This window comes from Archocentrus centrarchus, chromosome 18 (assembly GCF_007364275.1).
Source record: "Archocentrus centrarchus isolate MPI-CPG fArcCen1 chromosome 18, fArcCen1, whole genome shotgun sequence".
In the NCBI taxonomy this organism is placed as follows: domain Eukaryota; kingdom Metazoa; phylum Chordata; class Actinopteri; order Cichliformes; family Cichlidae; genus Archocentrus; species Archocentrus centrarchus.
The window spans coordinates 17,519,276-17,526,274 of NC_044363.1; positions in this window are offsets into that span (position 1 = coordinate 17,519,276).

The following is a 6,999-nucleotide window of genomic DNA, read 5'->3' on the forward strand; positions in this document are numbered from 1 at the left end:
CTCTTCTTCACTTTGCTGATCAGGTGGTTGATGAAGGACCTCCAGCTGTTTCCCAGTAAAGGTTTTAATGGTGGTTTCAGGAAATAGCACTGCTGCTTTGGAAGCTAGAAAACCATCTCCGTTCTCTCCACCTGAGCTTACTGTCTCAGTAAAGGCTCCGCCTCTTTGCGCTTGCTGCAGACCGACTACACGTAAAACTTAAAGCATATAAACTATTCTGACCGAGCCCCTTGGTACTGAACACTGGGGGTGGGGGTCCTTCCGGTACAAAACAATCACTAGTGCAAATGGCAGCGCCTGCTAGCAAACTGCGGTTATAGCGATCCGTTCCTGTGGCTACAGCTGAAGTAAAGAAAAAAAAAAAATACCAGCTTTAAATTCTCTGCACAGTGAGCACAACACACACACACACACACACACACACAGATAGAGAGCAGTGGAGGCGTAGAAAAAGTTCTCAGCAATGATCCACTGTGTTGAAGGGTCGCTTACACGGAGACACCGAGCTGCAAAGTTAAAACGAAGCATCAAAGCAAAAAATTTGTGTAGAGGATTTTTGATGAATTATCAAGAAATCGTTGCAGCCCTAAAATTTGAGTTAAAATTTCAATTTCTGTATCAAAATACATAAAGGTTGGTATTTACCTTTCATTCTGGGAATTTTTTTGTTGAATACGTAATTTTCATTTGATCATCAGTTATCCTCTCACATCTCGCGTTCATGCCAGTTGTCATTTCGGTTTCTGTAGCCCGCTAACTGCCCGTGCCCTGTGGTACATTGCAAATTGCAGTGAAATGATATAGCCGCAAGCAGTAATAATAGCAGCGAGGGCAGGGCGGAGTCCACAGGGTGTGCTCCTGTTTGCTAATTGCAGTTAAAACATAGTTCCAAAAGTGAACAAGTGACATCCTCAGCCCGGCACGATGGCGGCTTAGCAAGGCGATGGCGATCAACTGCTAGTGAGAACACTGTTGACTTTAATGTTTTGACACTTGAAAAAGATTTTGATTGTTGTAGCGTCTCTTTCATAGGGAAGTCTGTGTTATGAAAAGTACCTCAACTGTTTTAGGAACTGCATTAAGAGTGGTGAGAATGACATTCCTGCTGTGCGAATTGCACCAAAGCAATTGAGAGAAATGAACGAACGGTAGCTCGTGTGGAGTAAGATAACTGTCAAAAAGTTATCTTACTCCATAAGCTCGTACCTTGTACATTAACACACAGGACTTCCCTGTGGTACCTGACTTCAGGATCAAATTTAAGTGGCTTCCTGTTAAATTGCGACTGGAGCATTCTTACAGTGGTGGCTTCTCCAACAATTAATTTATTTTCAATTTTATAATGAATGAAAGGAAAAAGACAGTTTATTAACTAGCTATACACTTTGCAATTTGATTATGAATAGTCTTAATAGAACAATAACTTTTGGCTGGCAGCGCAAAATTGTTTAACAGGAAATGAACAACATGAGGGCTGAGGAAGCCATCACTCATTTGCCTCAGCTCATTTGACACCTTGGGACTCAGACAAGAGGTGGTTTGCTGGAGAGCTGGAAAGTTGGTTATTTTCTGCAGAGAATTTAGTTTTCCCATTGCAGAAATGTGCCTGTTGGTGCTAACGTGAGAGCAGGAGAGTGGGAAAAAAATTTTGGCAAATATCCTACATGAAATGCAAACACAATATCATTATGATAAAAGCATTCAGGTTTATAGAAAGGCGCCAAAGAGTTGAAGGAGTTTCCTCCACATTTAGACACTGCAAAAATCTCCTCATGCACACTGAAGGATGAGGAGTCTGTTCAGGAACACTTTGCTCATCTGACTGAAGTGTTCAGTGTTATTGACTGCCCTGCAGAGCTGGGAAACAAGATTACTACCTCGGGCGGCCACCAGTTTTATCAGTCGTCTCAGGGGAGAGATTAAGAGAAACTGTGTTTTGTAGGAAGAGACCAGGCCAGATGGTAAAAGGACTAGCTCTCTTAAAGTGCTTTTTTACTCTAATTAAGCATTCAAAGCACTTTATATAGGTGTGTTACAATCCCCGATTATGCGCCCAGTTGATTTTTCCAACCCGCCTGCACACAGAGTGTTCAACTATGGCACAGGGGTCTCTCAGCAATTAGGGTTTTCGACTGGCTTGCGAGGGGTTATTTCCTTTGAATTTCTGGTATTACATAGAGGAATTTCTCCTCTTCTGCCTCGTTTTCATTTTATTTTGTTCAGTTTAAGATTTCAGTCCACTTGGTCCCGTCGAAGATTTGGCTCCAATTCAGTCGACATAAAGTCACACTTCAGATGTATGGGATTGATTCAATGGTATGTAGGAATTTAATCCAGGCTTTTTTCCTTCTGTTGATGAAGTTTCATTAAAATCCGTAGATGCAAAAGTGGTTTTTGGAGTGCCAGAATTTAGGAGGTCTGACCGGCTGGTTCATGGCCACCAGAAAAGCAATGAAAATGCATATGATTTCTGCCCGATTAAGCCAACACATATTCATGAAATCCCCTATATATTGCATCATCGTGCTGTAAAAACATCTTAAATTGACAATTATAATTTCATTTATTAATTTTATTGCATTATATGCTCAATGATCTGTGATTTTTTTGTAAGGATATTTTATGATTAATCACAAAATATTTGGTTTAAAAATTGTACTGACATGTCCTTACTAAAAATTAATTACATTCCAAATTTCATTTGATTCTGTTGGGAAATATGGAAGTTATGGCCATAGGTCACAAACTTTCTTCACTTAAGCAGTTAAACAATAGGAGATACAGTAATCCCTCACTTATCGCGGGTGTTACGTTCCAGGACCACCCGCGATAAGTGAAAATCAACGAAGTAGGGATGCTATATTTATTTTAATGCTTATACAATATTTTAGTAGTTATACACTATTTAAAGTTTTTATAAACCCTCCCCACACACTTATATACCAAATATATACATTACTGTACAACACGTACTACGCATGTGAAGAACGAGTACTGCAAAAACCCGCGAAACAGTGAAAATACCGCAATCAATATTTCACACTAATATTGATTGAAAACCCGCGAAACACAGAGCAAACCGCGAAGTAGCAAGGGACTACTGTAATTGTGTATTTTTTTCACTTAAAATGTCATAACTTCCTTATTTGTAAACCAATTTTAACACGGATGTGTCATTTTGTTTGTATTTAAAGGCTCTATCCAGCGGTGTGAATTTTTCAACCATTTGGGAACTTTTTGGGAAATTCTTTTTGTAACATACCTGCTTTATACTGTACGACAGGTTTGCATTCTCCCAGTCACACACATTCATGTTACGCCCCTGAAGGGGAGAAATAATCCCAAAAGTGATGAGCTGACGTTTCCTAACTCAGAACTTTTACTGGAATGAATTATTTCAAAGGTATACACAATTTACAACTCCATAAAATACATTTACATGAATCTTCACAAAATGGTTGCAAGACTCGAGCTACCATAGGCTAGGTTTAACTCTTGAGTGGGACTTTGCTCACACACACACACACACACACATGAATGCTCAGAATAGTAGTATATATAATAGAATAGAATCTTAGTAGCATCAAACTGTAAACATACCTGAAGTTGAGAAATAATCAAGAGATGTGAGAACTTATACTCGGATGAGGAGAAATCAATCAATCTTAGATGAATAGATTCAGACCACTTAGATAATGATAATGCTTTTTAAACTTAGCTCATAATGATAAAGAATGAAATAAGCAAATCAATTATAAACTTTTTAAGTTCAACCTTTGGCATGCAGATTACACTGTACTAACTGTACTAATCCTAACTTGATGCAAACTTGTGACAACTGTCTGTTCAGAGCTGTGAGAAATACTCCTGCTGCGTGTCCTTAATATGATTTACAGCCTGTCCACTAGTGATGTGTCCTTCTGTGTCGAGGCTTCGAAGCGTGTATCGAGTAACTGAGGGAGACTTTTGTGAAGCGCGTATTGAGGCTCGTGTTGGTGACGTGCAATGCTCGCAAGCAGTACCACGTGACTGATTCAGGAAACGATTTCAGCGTGTGATTCGAAATATGAGGGGCAGCGAAACGCAACTGCTCCCCCCTCACAGTTTGTGGTATTGGGGACTAGTGCGCGTTGGTTTGCAGTCTATTTGAGCTGCTTCTTTTTTGGTGATGGAACCAGCCAGAAACAGATTTCCCTGTCTGGGAACATTTTGAGCTGATCTCTCCTAATAAGGCATGCGCATAGTAATAAATTATTACCCCAGCTTCATCTGTGAAGGGTATTTTCTAAAGCCGGTGAATCGTTTCAAACAAAATAAACCGCCTGAAGCCAGCACTGTGGCAAAGCTGTTATTTCTAAATAAAAACGAATAAATAAAATGTCCTTAGTGGCATGAGCACAGTTACAAACCATGTAATACAGTCACATTCACATCACAACTCTCTCCCAATTTATTTCCTCTTTCCCTCTTGACCCCGACATTGTATCATAAAGAGACACCATTAGTTCAGGATTTATTTATTACCATCACAAAAATCATTTATTCTGTTCAAAGCTTCATGCACCAAAGCCTTGGTCCGATTATAATCACTCTGCTTGTTTTACATTGACTGTCCATTTGATGGCGCAGTAGAGCAAATGAAGCTCCGTGAAGCTTCGACCCATGGGTTCACTGATTGAATGGAAAGCGTCAATGCTTCATCTCACCATCACTACTGTCCACAGTCCTGCACTGGACTGTGCAGCACAGAGCATTGAGACACCTCAGGGGCTTCTTCCTCTTTTCTTTGTCTTCTCAGCCCCCACCACGGTTTTATAAGGATGTAATTATAAAGGCATTATACATATAAAAACTGGCATTTTGCACATGATGTGACTTTTCTGTCCAAATAAAAAAAAAATCTTGTTTTTATAGATTTGGTTTTTATTTGTACATTAGAGTCACATGACCTCCAAAATGCCCATTTTTATATGAGTACAGAGCCAGAAGCAGAAAGCCAGCTTAACAGAGAAGGTTGATAACCACCATTGTGACACCCATAATCTCCAACTTTAGGACTTTCATAGCATACCCCTCTGGTCCTTAGTCTTTATCATAACCTTTGTTTTCCCTCTTGTGTGTTCTGGCTGTGTTCACTTTGCTGCTCCACTATTTGGGTTTTGTTGGCTTGGATTTTCCACCTGTTTAATTGAAGGTGCTTTTTAAAGTTTGTTTCCAGAGTCTGCATCTGCGTCCTCATTCTTGCACTTCTTAACAGAATGTTTTTGCACGTCTTTACCAGATGGTGAAATTCTGGCTCCAAGTTTGGTCATAAAGTCATGTGCAGGAAGTGAGTGAGCTGAAGGAAAACAGAAAAAAGTGTTTTGAAACAAAGGTGGGTGTGAGGCGAGCTGACATCCTGCTTCCTAGAAATTCTTTTTGTCCTTTTAGCTTTCAGTAACCACATAGTGGGACAGTTTCTGAGGCTCTTGGGAAATGCTGAAACAAACTGTAGTTAACCTGAAGATGACAAACTGTTCCAACTTCAGCAGATGAATTTAGTTTCAATATAAGGTGAAATAAATGGACATAAAACTGATGAAAGGATCACTTATTTTAAACGTGTTTAATAAGAATATGACTCTCTAGTTCCACTGTGAACACCTGGAGTAACCAGATTTTCTAACTCTTTCAGCCTTTAACATCCAGACCACTGTGACTCTCTGATTTTTAGATAGCAGAACAAAATTGTAAACACAGCATTTGTAAGAATTGTAAAACTGGTCAATAATCAATTGTTGTAATTGTTATAAAATTGAGAATTTCTTTTACACTTTTATTTGGTCCAGTATGGCAGAAAATTCAATATGGTCAAAATAACCTCAAAGGGAATTTTTAATTCTACTTTATTTATGTCATTTTGGAAAATTGGACATAAGGCACAAAAGCAATAAGAGCACCATCAATCTTGATGTTTTGGTGGCACTAGAGTACGTACAGGGGAAAGAAAAAAACTGCAGAAATATATTATATACACACTATTATAACCCTCAATGTTGACACATTTCTTTCAAAAGAGCAACACAATTCTTTTGTTTTCACAGTTATAGCTGACAGACTGCAATTCAAAGTGGTCAAAAACATAGAAAAGGTGCATTCATTCAAATCCATACAGTGTCAATCACATCATTCATTCTGGCACAATGCAGATCAGAATATATAATGTATTTAATTTCCCCCACTGCATGGAACATTATACAAAGCTGTAAACTCAGTACATCTCATCATTTGTGATTTTAAAAAAAGAGCATTAAGTCTATATTATTACATACTAATAAACTCTGACAGGAACACACAAACAAACACATCCTATGACTGTTATAGTGTGATGCTATGATACATTATATTGTGACACCGTTCTAATCTGACTTTGTATTTGTATACACCATACAGACAGGGCCGTATTACCGACCGGGCGAGTGGGGCTGGCGCCCCGGGGCCCATGGATCCAGGGGGCCCAGGGGGGGGCCCAACAACAATCCAGATACCGATGTCGGTATCTGGATCCTCTATTCTAGGATCTTCTTTAGTTGTACTTCTTTAGTCTATAAGGGTTAACTGAAATGGGCTGGGGGGAGTGACAGCAGTCAGAGGGCCCTCGGCCACAGGACATAGGAACCAGAGGGCCCCTGGGCCATGTCGTACAGCAACCAGAGGGCCCCTAGGCCACGGAGGACGGCAATCAGAGGGCCCCTGGGCCACGGGGGATGGCAAAGGGCCCCTGAACCACGGGATATGGCAACCAGAGGGCCCCTGGGCCACAGGAAACGGCAATCAAAGGGCCCCTGGGCTATGCGGTATGGCGACTAGAGCGCCTAGGGGGACAGCAATCAAAGGGCCCCTGGGCTACAGGATATGGCAACTTCGACTGTTCTTGACTCTGCCAATTACGAACTGTGAAGGGGAACGGTCATTCTCCAGAATGGCTCGAATAAAAAATGAGCTCAGGATGAAAATCGT